Source organism: Nanorana parkeri, unplaced genomic scaffold (assembly GCF_000935625.1).
Source record: "Nanorana parkeri isolate BGI_ZX_2015 unplaced genomic scaffold, ASM93562v1 scaffold166, whole genome shotgun sequence".
Lineage (NCBI taxonomy): Eukaryota > Metazoa > Chordata > Amphibia > Anura > Dicroglossidae > Nanorana > Nanorana parkeri.
Genome location: NW_017306434.1, coordinates 1,506,571 through 1,518,589, shown reverse-complemented (window position 1 = coordinate 1,518,589; position 12,019 = coordinate 1,506,571). Strand labels below are relative to the sequence as shown.

Genomic DNA, 12,019 nt, shown 5'->3' with positions numbered 1-12,019 from the left:
GGGAGATCAATAGAGGGCCCAACAAATAATCCAACCTTACAAATGACTCATGGGGGGAGAGGGGAAGAGAGGAGCCCAAAAGTAACTGGGACCAACAGACCCTGAGTTAATGGGGGTGTGGGTATCATGTGATGTAAGGAGAGAGTGCACTGCAAAAGGCCATTATATGAGGGTAGAATCTTGGTCAAGAATAAAGGATTCAAACCAGGGACCCCAAGCACTCCAAGGTAAAAGCACTAACCACTATGTCACTGTGCTTCTTGGTTTTTATTGGAAATATGGCTTATGAAAATTGTTAGTGTAACAATAGGATAAGATAAAGTTGGGATGATGAGTGCACATATGGTCACTGGCCGCTGGTCATTTTTTCACAAGTTTGCGATCTCTAAACATTTAAATGACATTGATTTTACTAACACGAGCATTTGATGCTTGCTCAGTGCATGCATGTAGGCGGAGTTCACTGTGGGGTGTTGCGTGTGTGTTCCCTTTGGACTGCTAGGTGTGACCCCGTGTATGCAATCCGACACCAGGCACCCTCTCTCCTAGGGGCCTCGATTCTGGCCTCGTGTTAACCACTCCAACGCTTGTAGTACGGTACCTCATGATATCCACCGCCTATGCTGACTTCAGCGCTTACTCCCCCTTAGAAAGAAAGGCCACCATGAAGGGCACCCTAGGTCGGGCATAGGCGGTTTGCACCCCTACCCTCTTCGAGGTGGTTATGGTCACGGTACCGTCCATCATCAACACACTCTTTGCAGAACCCCTCCACCTCAGAGGTTGAAGGAAGAAGAACCAGTCCACACAGATAGTCTTTTCTTGGTTTTACTTGAAACGATGAACAGAACAAAGGTATACGTTTCAGCCATCCCGAGTGGGATGACGGCACATCTCGTTAATTCTTGTGGTCATTAATAGAGAGAGCTCAAACCCAGGTGCAGCCCAGAGTCCACTACTGGTGTTGGCCAAAGGCCCATAAACACCTATGGTCAATCTTTCCTCACTTCAGTATTCTCCGGAATCCCATTCTTGGTAGTCTTAGCTCTGTGATTTCCCCCTCCAGGGGAAACTGGGGAATCACAATAGCCTCTACATATTTCTAGGCCTGGTCCTTTCCTTCCCATGGACCAGCAGCTATCTCAGAATCCATCTATCTTTCTCTCTTTCCCTCCTTTAAACTCCCTCCCTAGCGCCCCCCCAATTTCCCCCTGTATATTGGCTCTCCTTGGACACAGAGTCTTCCCAGGCAAGAGCTACATCTATCTACAGGGTCCTATGGGGGCATCTAGTGGCCATTGGCCTTACTGCACCTATCCTACATGCAGATGCCATCCAGATCATCTGAGGTCATTGTTGTGACCTGGGGAGGGAATACTTTTATTTCTTTTTAGGATATATTATGTGCATGTAAAAAATGCACGGCATATTAGCACATTATGGCAGATTTACTTACCAACATAATCCCCTCCAGCGCTGAGAAATATTGTACCGACTCCCTACACATTAATTATAAAATGTTAATCATCAATCATTTTAAACGTAAGGAGAGACACCAGGTGGCTTGCAATCAGAGCATCAGAGAGAGGGTGGGTATCATGTGATGTAAGGAGAGAGTGCACTGCAAAAGGCCATTACAAGAGGGTATAATCTTGGTCAAGAATGAAAGATTCAAACCAGGGACCCCAAGTGCTCCAAGGCAAAAGCACTAACCACTATGCTACTGTGCTTCTTGGTTTTTATTGGAAACATGGCTTATGAAAATTGTTAGTGTAACAATAGGATAAGATTAAGTTGGGTTGATGAGTGCACATATGGTCACTGGCCGCAGTCCGCAAAAGCATGGACCCATCCTGCCTTGTATCGGTTCAGGCTGGCAGTGGTAATGTAATGGTGTGTAACATACCGAGCATATAAAGTGACCAGTGACCCAAAAAATGTAAGCCATTACAGGTGAAGCGCACTTAAAAAAGCTTATAGGACCCATAAGTGAACACTAATACTCTATTGGAAGGATATAGGGCTTAGGACAATCATGGCAAAAATGGAACAGACTCCAGACTCACCAATCCCTTCCAGTCTTCCACAATGTAGAATCAATAGGAGAACATGCTGTCACTGGGCAATAGAGCAACAGCTGAACAGGGATAGGCATGAGATCTTCCTATAGAGAGACACAAGACTTGCTCTTGAGGTCCATACCAGTACCAGGCACCTCTAGTAGCCATCAAGCTTTTCTGGCTCTCTAATCTCTTCTTCAATTAGTTCCTGACCCCTCCAGGGTCCACATGTGGCCTACTCCAGGCTTGAGGCCTAGGCAACATTTCCATCTCTGAGCATACCACCCCACAGAAGGTAGTAGGGGCTACAAGGGCTAAAATAATTGTGGATCTTCATTGTGGTAAATATCCCTTTGAAAGGATATGAATATTTGTACAAAAGCTGTAAAAAAAACTCTGCAATTATAAATGCAAGGAATGATTTTGAGAACTAATTTTTCTAAAGTGGTTGCAGATGTTCATACTACCAACAAACTAAAAAATTCACCCAGGTGTGCCGGCTGTTAAATGAATAGTCATCTGTTTTGGTATCACCAGATCTGTGAATGCCAGTGTCTATCAGCCTTTGGCCACTTATCATAGTCTGTGACCACCAGCTTTGTCCAGTCTGTGTGTTGGTTAGATTAGGGGTAGGCAACCTCCCCACCCCAGATGTTGTGGACCACCAACACTCAGGCATTGCAAATCAATGCATGACTCATAGAGGCAGAGATATGATGGAATTTGTAGTTTCAGCACAGCCTGAGGTTGCCTACCCATGGTTTAGATGTATTACAAGATATAGCCTATGTTCACTTAGGGTTCCTATACTGTAAGCTTTTTAAGTACTCTCCACCTGTGATCGCTTACATTTATATGGTCATTGGTCACTTTATATGCTTGGTATGTTACACACCGTTACATTACCACTGCCAGCCTGAACCGTTTATACAAGGCAAGATGGATCCATGCTTTCATGTTGTTTTGACCAAATTCTGACCAGACCATTTGGATAATTGTGTGTGTGTAATATATATATATAGTGGCATAAGGAAAGGGGAAATCATTGAGGGGCGATACATTTCCCCTCGATTTCTCTCATATGTGCAAGACTAGCTTGAATCCAGATCAGGTGCTGGAAAAGTTTTTGTTTTGTGAGGTGGCTGGGAGAATCTCACCACCTGTTAGAGAGTTACGCTGTATGTTTAGTTAGTGCCTGGATGGCAAGCAGGCTGTCGCTATGGGGCCCGGGGCACAGTGGGGCCCGGCCAGATGCCGTGCGGGCCGCCTGGGTCGCTATGGGATCTTCTGCTGCTGGCTTTCACTGGCGTCTATTTGGTGGGCTCTGCAGGGTCACCCTCAGGTGGGGGGCAACATTTTGCTATGGGGCCCTGTGATTTCTAGTTACGCCCCTGATGGCAAGGATTTATTTTCTGTTTTGTTTTTCACCTTGCAACCTTTTAATAAAACTCACTACAAGTTAGATTTTAAAGAACTTTGCTGCGTGGACTGCCTTTTTCCCAGGGAAGGCGACCCCCATTTGAGCTATTCCCCACAAGTTATCTGTCACATTTTCCCCACTATATATATATACCGTATTTTTCGCTCCATAAGACACACTTTTTTCCCCCCAAAAGCAGGGGCGAAATGTGCCTGCGTCTTATGAAGCGAATACCTATCGCCCGACGCCCGGGACATGCAGTTTCGGGCGCCGGGCGAGTAGTTTCTTTTTGTACATTCAGCCCTGCTCCTGACAAGCAGAGCTGAATGTACAGTGGGAGCCACTGCTCGTTTATGACAAGGGATCTGATTAGATCCCTTGTATTAAATCGAGCGGCGGCGGCGATCGTGTCCGCCCCCCACCGCCATGGTTTTCAAGGTTCCCCGCTCCTCTGGGGGACTGTGACCCATCACGGTCACCCATAGGAGCATACCATAGAGCCCCTTGAGCAGACAAAGAACGTCGTTCTTCGTCTGCTCTGTGTGATTACTGAGACAGCACCACCTGTCTCAGCGGTCACTAACTGCAGCTTCTGTGACAGAATTTCTTTCACAGAAGCCCTGCGCCTATCGACCGGAGCGTCTTATAGAGCGCAAAATAAGGTACATATATATATACTGTATATATATGTATATATATATATATATATATTCATGCTCTTTGCCTCCTATTCTTCAGCCTTTGTCAGTTTTCTGTCACCAAGAATATTTGTGGTTATTGTCTGTCTAAAACAGTGTAGCCTAACAGTGTGTATTATTAAAACCTGCCTGGTCTCTCCACAATAAACTGTGGCCTGATAAAAGTGCTTACATACGTGGGCAAAAACTTGCCAATTGTTACAAATACGGGCAAAGAACGGGCAATTGTGACAGTATCCAGGCAATAACAATAGTAACAATTACAAAGACAGTAACTGGAGGCCAGACTGCCTTCAACCCCTACCCCCACCTATACTTTTTTTGTAGTTATTGAGGAATGATGATTCTGAGGAAGGGGGCTTGCCCCTGAAACGCGTCAATCTTGGCTGACTGCGGTCGGTGATGTGACCGGAGACTACCGTGTTACATAGTAGGGGGGATACCATATTGGGTTAACTGACAGTGTGGCCTCTCGGTTAGTAGTTAAAGCCTGATGAAAACGTTTGTTTGTGAGTACTTTTATCCCTTGTTTTATTTATTGTAATAAACAATTTTACACACGGAGGTGGCGCTCTGTTCCCTTTTGTTTTCTATGTTCGTGGTGGAAGCCCCAGAGCCTTGGATGAGCAGCCCCTCAAGTCTGTGTGAAAAACTGTTGAAAACTTTGAGTGTGCAACAGCAAGTGGATTGTTCAGCTGGCAGCCATTAGCGCTAAGAGCTAAAGAAAACTTTTTGTATACTGTATAATGACCTGGTTAAATGAGAACCTTCACAGACGCAGATATTAAAATACATTTTAAAAAACTGACTCAAACTATCATAACTTCCACTTTAAGACTTAACAAATACAACCGTTCACATTTCTTTTTAGATTCCATAATGACTCTGAGAGCTCTTACAGATCATTATTGAATTCCAGTCTTCGGACTCATGTTTAATAAAGTTGTTATAGAGTTCCTATTACACCTCTGCTATTTACCTGCATTATACATGAAAGCAAATACAGTGGTACCTCGGTTCACGAAAGCTTTTGTTCACGAACAATTCGGTTGGTGAACAGGAAGTTCGTCAAAATTTTGCTTCCGTTTGCGAATTCCGCATCGGGTGACGAACACAACCGAAGCCATCTCCCCTGCTCTGACACATGGTCGTGGCTTCTTCTAGTCGAGATCAATTCGGTTCGCGACCAGAATCGTGGAACGAATGAAGTTTGTGAACCGAGATACCACTGTACGTACATTTTGCAGAAGATCGTTTTGTAGATAGAGCATGTAATGTAACACTTGTAAGGTGATGGAAGACAGCAAATGTTCGAGGAGAATGTTAAAGTGTTCCTTTAAACATAACAATTTTCTGCAATTTGCAATGCAAAATATTATTTATTTCCTGAGTTTCACGTGGGAATCCAGCCAAAATTGTCTTTCAGTTTTGTAAGTAGTAGTGAAAGATTACAACTTCTGTCATATTGGCCTTTTTGCAGCCACTTTCTGTCTACTGTCACTCCAGGTATGGCGTCATGGCATTTCTCAGAGTCCACCATTTACCTCCCAACATTAGTAGTTGAAAAAGAGGTGGTCAGCAGGAGGAACAACTCCCCAGAGGTCAGCGGGATACATTTTTGCAGCACTGGTGTCAGTGGGATAATATAGAGTGAACACATTGCATAGCTTAAATAGAGAGGAGGTTGACTGTGTACCCAGTAAACGTAGTTAGGCAGTTCTGTGGGCACACACATAGAGGAGGAATCAGGGCATCTACGCAAGGAGAGAAGAAGCCTCCCTGCAATTACTGCCCTCATCCCACCCATTTTGCTCCTAACTTTATCAGTGAACATCCCCAGTCAGGTGCTTGACCAAGTGTTCCAGCAGGACATGTTCCACAGGGTGCTGGATGGTTTGGAGGTATAATCTACCAAGTCTGTGTAATATGTTGTTTCCAACCAGGAATGCAGCATGATACTCTGCTTCTTGCTCTGAAGAAGGGGCACATTAGTCCATGCCAGCCTGTTCTGTGATATTTTAATAAAAAAAGAAATAAAGATCACTTTTGGATGACTCCAGCACTTATTACTTACTCATTTTTTGGTGCTTCTGCACACCAATATTCAGATTCAAGTTCTCTTTAATAGAACACTAACAAAACCAGATGTCATAGATACACAAAGCAAAGAATATTTCACCGGCACACACTTAGAAGATCCAATATCGTATTGATAGGTTTTTTTCAATACATCCCCTCACATGCTGTCATACAATACTAAGTATTGTATATAATACTTAGTATGACAGCATGTGAGGTGATGTACTGAATAAACCTATCAATACGATATTGGATCTTCTAAGTGTGTGCCGGTGAAATATTCTTTGCTAGTGTGTGCACGCCGCCATCCGTGCGGTCACCTGGAGCACCACAAATTTCTTTTGGGAACTGCAAGACTGTAGGAGTGTGAATGGTACTTGAACTTTGTTGTATAGATACACAAATCTATACAATCCATTGGGTGTTGGTAGACCTTAATCCAAAGACTGTCACCCTAGTGTGTCAGTGGTTCTTTTCTATGTGTTTGGACCAAGAGTGGTTGAACTACATTTACACAGTACACTATTCCACCAATATAAATGTACAAACTGCTCATGGGCAGCAACGAAGAGGACCTGGCTGGATTAAAGACACAGAGGCAATGTAGATAATTTTATGATACACTGGAATAAGTTACTGGCTTCACCATGACGGGTGGGTGACTGTATGCCAAACCAGCTGCTGGCAAGCCTGAAGTATTCCCATCACAACTCGATACAATTTTCATGCTGCAGGAATTGTAGCCCACACACATGATTTCTCTCATTAAGTCCTGGTGAAGGGAGTGTCTTTTGGACCCCTGAAATGCACTGGCTTCTTTACCTAATGGAATAAAGTTATATCTGAACTATTTTAACTAGTGTGGTGCTTTAATTTCTAAATCTACTGTATGCCTACCAAGACAGTCATCCTGCCCTAACCTGCACTGTGGCCAATGTTGGTAATACACAAATCCAGCCATGTTTATAGCACCCCTTCATTTTTACAGTTTCTCAAAAAATGTTAATCATCTATTGTTACACTATATGACCAAAAGTTTGTGGACACCTGGCCATCACACCTACCCATATGGCTAAAAGTATATGGACATTCCACTAGCCCAGTGAAGGGTACTGTTTATGCTTCAGCATACAAATATATTTTACACAATTGTGCTCTTACAACTTTTGGCAACAGTTTGGAGAAGGCCCTTTTGATGCTGCAGCATGACTGTGCTCCTATGCACAAAGCCAGCTCCTTAAAGACATGGTTTGAAGTGTTTGGTGTGGAGAAAATTGCATGGCCTACACAGAGCCCTGACCTCAACTCTACTGAACACCTTTGGGATTCATTTAGGTGCAGATTGTGAGCCAGGACTTCTCATCTAATATCACCTGTCCTCACAAATGGTCTCTTGGTTGATGGGGCACAAATTTTCACAGAAACCGTCCAAATCTCAAGGAAAGTCTTCCCAGAATGGTGAAGGCTGTCATAGCTACAAACGGGAGCTAACCCCATATTAATGGTCATGGTTTTGGAAAGAGATGTCCAACAATCTCATACAGTTGTAATGGTCAGGTGTCCACATCTTTTGGCCATATAGTGTACTTTAATAGATCCTATTGGCAAACTTGCACCTACCCTGATGTCACAATGTACTCTGGAAATGCACATTCCTAATGTGTCTATTGGTACAGTATTTTCTAATAAATGTATCTTGCCATAAGTCATTTTGAGAATTATTTACACAGGTACACAGCGATCTGCCAGATTTTACCATCTGTTCAGTAACTGTTAAGGATGCAGGAAGCGTGGCAATGCTTCTGACAACACTATGTTGGTCTTGAAACCATTAGGTAGGCACCTGGTGTATACAGTTTTCTCAAATATTGTCCCAAGTTCTTAATTTGAGAACCTGTTCTGTAGGTCAGCTCCTGCAGAACATCTCTCTGCTGACTTGTCACAAGAATTCTTACAGCACTCCATTGCATCGGGTTTTTTGCTTTTAGTCTAGAACCAAAATCACTAAGATTCAGATCACTTTTCTGAAAGGGATGTTTATTCCATATATGTGGATGTTTCAGGGCCATGTTAGAATTAAAGGGCACCTGTGGTTATGAGGTGAACAATACACCTCTGAGCTATTGATCTTCAGCAGGCACTTTTACTACACTGATGTCTGTATGTCATTTCTCAAGGTGGAATTCCTGACGGTGACAACGGTGGACCATTCCTGTATAATGTGTATCAAATTGTCCACTTGTAGTCTTTGTCAAAAGCCTGTGTGAGAGGGTGACAACGCAGGAGCACATTTGGGAGACAGACACAGAGTGTTGGGAGTTGGGAGACAGGCACAGAGAGGACCCTTATCGCAGGACCATAAGAGGTTATTTTAATAAAAGCTACAGATTAAAAAAATAATAATTTGAAAATAGCTTTTTAATTTACATTACCATGTAAAGGCTTATGTGAGATTTTGGTAATCGGGTTTACATACACTTAGAACTTACATGCAAACAAGCTTGCATTGTACACTGCTGAGATAACCGTATAACAACTCAGGGCTGTAAAGTTTTGGAACTTTTTAATATTCTGATATAAAAGTGAAGCATATTCTGTTATTTGATTACTGTGATGTAAAAAAATCCTAAAATGTACAAAAAAAGCCCTAATATACAACACACATTACACTGAACACCCCTGCACTTAGTGCTCACTAGCTAGCTAGTGTTGATGGTGTGGATTGAAAGTATATTTAAACCAAAGAACAAACATTTCATATATTGTAGGCAATCTGTACTTAGATGTGTTGGCCGCATTTGTTTTCTTTTTTAGGTTAAGAACCTTTTCCTGCAAGTACAGAAAATTACCTGCGGATTTCTATATGGTTAATTGAATATCATCAGTCTGCTTGCAATTATCAGTTGAACAGCAGTTTGGCCAGACATGGGTCAGACATAGGAGGTACACTGTGGAACTTTTAATGAGCTCAGCAATAATCTGCACTTTCCCATTGCCAGTTAGCTTAAACTCTAACTCTCCTGCCCCCATCAATGTCAGTTCACCTTAACTGCCCTCACCAATGTCAGTGGAAACTAATGCCAGCCAAACCAACCCAGCTAACCTTACCTGACCCTCACCAATGCTAGTTAACCTTACCTGTCCCTCATCAATGCCAGCTACATTTACCAAGCTAACCTTACTGGCTTCTCACCAATGCCAGGCAACCTTACTTGACCCTAACTAATGCCAGATTATCTTCCTTCACCAATGCCTTTTAACCTTAGTGTCCCCTTACCAATTCCAGCTAACCTCAGCTGCCCCAGCAATGTCAGAGCAAACCAATGCCAGCACAACCTACCCAGCTAACCTTATCTGCCCTTCACCAATGCTACTTAACTTTACCTGTCCCCCACCAATGACAGTTACATTTTCCAAGCTTACCTTACTGGCCCCTCAGCAATGCCAGACAAACTTACTTGACCCTCCTCAATGCAAAATAACCTTAGATTCCCCTCACCAATGCAGGCTAACCTTACCTGCCCCTCACCAATGACAGTTAACCTTAGTGCCCCCTCATCAATGCCATCTAGCCTCACCTCCCCCCCCCTAGCTTCAGCTAACCTTAAAAGCCCCCCAACAATGTCAGAACAAACCTAGACTAACCCAAAACAATGCCAACTCAACCTGCCCAGCTAATGTTACCTGCCCCTCACCAATGCCAGTTAACCTTACCTGCCCCTCATCAATGTCAGCTAACCTTAGCTGCTCCTCAGCAATGCCAGAAAACCTCACCTACCCCCGCCAACATCAGTTAAACTTAACTGCCCTCCACTAATGGCACAGCAAACCTTAGCTGCCTCTCATCAATGCCAATTAACCTCACCTGCCCCTCACCAATGTCAGCTAACCTTAATTGCCCCCCACCACCACCACCAAAGTCAAAGCAAAGCTTACTTGCCTCTCAGCAATTCCATTCAACCTTTTAGAGCACTTGTTATCCACCCCCACATGGAGCCATGGAGCAAGCACACCCAATGCAAACAAGACCATCATGCACATACTCCAGGATCCATTCCCCCCAAACCCAACAACCTCTACTTCAGGGTCCCCTTAAGTAATTTGACCACCGGGATGAATTCCCTTGTAGAAAAGCCAAATGTATTGGAGTCATATGGGAAGGCAAAATTAAGGTGACATTTAAGGCTGTATTTTTTTTTAATTATTATTTTTTGCGTATTTATTTATATTTTTTACAGTATGAAAAAAAGGCACAAAAATAGTATCATAAAAATGGGTGGGATATATTAGGCAGCAAGTGAACATTTTGTCCTTGAAGTTACTTCGGGAAGAGATGGCACCAGGATGCACTATAGCTAGCCGGTGGAGGCTGTGTAATGTTTTGGGCAATGTTCTGCTGGAAAACCTTGGGTCCTACCATTCATGTGGATGTTACTTTGACACGTACCACCTACCTGAACATTGCTGCTGACCAAGTATACTCCTTCATGGAAATGGTATTCCCTGATGGCAGTGGCCTCTTTCAGCACGATAATGCACCCTGCCATACTTCAAAAATGGCTCAAGAATGGTTTGACAACAACAACAACGAGTTTGAGGTGTTGACTTGGCCTCCAAATTCTCCAGATTTCAATCCAGCTGAGCATCTGTGGGACGTGCTGGAAAAATAAGTCATATCCGTGGAGGCCCGACCTCCCAACTTATAGATCTGCTACTGATGGCTTGGTGCTAGATACCACAGCATACCCTCAGAGGTCTAGTGGAGTCCATGCTGTCAGGGTTCCACCCTGACTTATCTGTGTTGCAGCATTCTGGCTTGGCTGCCATATTACTCACCTGTGATTCCTCCTTTGCCTGAGCAGACTCTGTAATATTGCTCACTACGTCCAGGCTCCCTCTTATGGCCAAACAGGAAAGCATCATCAGAGAGAGCCAGATAGGAGTTTCCTGTCTCTGAGTGATGATGTCACCCCACTCACTATATAAACCACTCAGTCCATTCTGACCTTGCCCTTGCGTGGTCTTCCTGCTAGTGCATTCCTGCTGCTCTGAGTATTCTGATTCTGTGTATGACCCGATCCTGGCTGGTGGTCTCCTCTGGTTCCTGCTCCTAGCTTGTTCCTGACGACGCTGATCTCCGTGTTCCTGACCTGGCTTGTATGACTATCCACTCCGGCTCCTGTTTTTGGCTTGTTCCGGTTTATGATTCTTGTTTGCTCCTGTGGACACTGTTTTTATTAAATATTTTCACTAGCACCTTATTCTTGTCTGGTTTTCATTGTGCTCTGACACATGCCTGGATGGATCACGTGGCTGTTTTGGCAGCAAAAGGGGGACCTTCTCAATATTAGGCAGCTGGTCATAATGTTATGGCTGATTTATGTATTTTATTGATATTTGATGTTTCCAGCTAGTTTTGTTGCAAAACATGTCACTATATTCCTAGTCATAACTAATGCAGAATATATCATGTTTGCTAATACAGTATGTAACATGCAAATAAAGTTTATGCAGCTGACTAATTTATGAGAAATACCGAACTCCGCTGATTCAGGGAGAAGGATGCGAACAGCAGTGATCATACCGTATATACTCGAGTATAAGCCGAGGTACCTACTTTTACCCAAAAAAACTGGGAAAAAGTATTGACCCGAATATAAGCCGAGGGTGGGAAATGAGGCAGCTACTGGTAGATAGATACCAATAAAATTACATTAATATTTATTTAAAAGAAAAATAACCTAGCTCTGTAAGTGGAAAAG

At 43.4% G+C, this 12,019-nt stretch overlaps 1 long non-coding RNA gene across 1 annotated transcript in view; it reads right to left on the bottom strand.

Moving 5' to 3' along the window:
• Window positions 1-7,456: 7,456 nt before the first annotated feature.
• The window catches only part of LOC108785543, an 18,554-nt gene continuing 13,991 nt past the window's right edge, over window positions 7,457-12,019 (bottom strand). The window contains exon 3 of the long non-coding RNA XR_001941138.1: window positions 7,457-7,466. This is a non-coding gene — a long non-coding RNA (uncharacterized LOC108785543). The remainder of the gene's footprint in view (window positions 7,467-12,019) is intronic.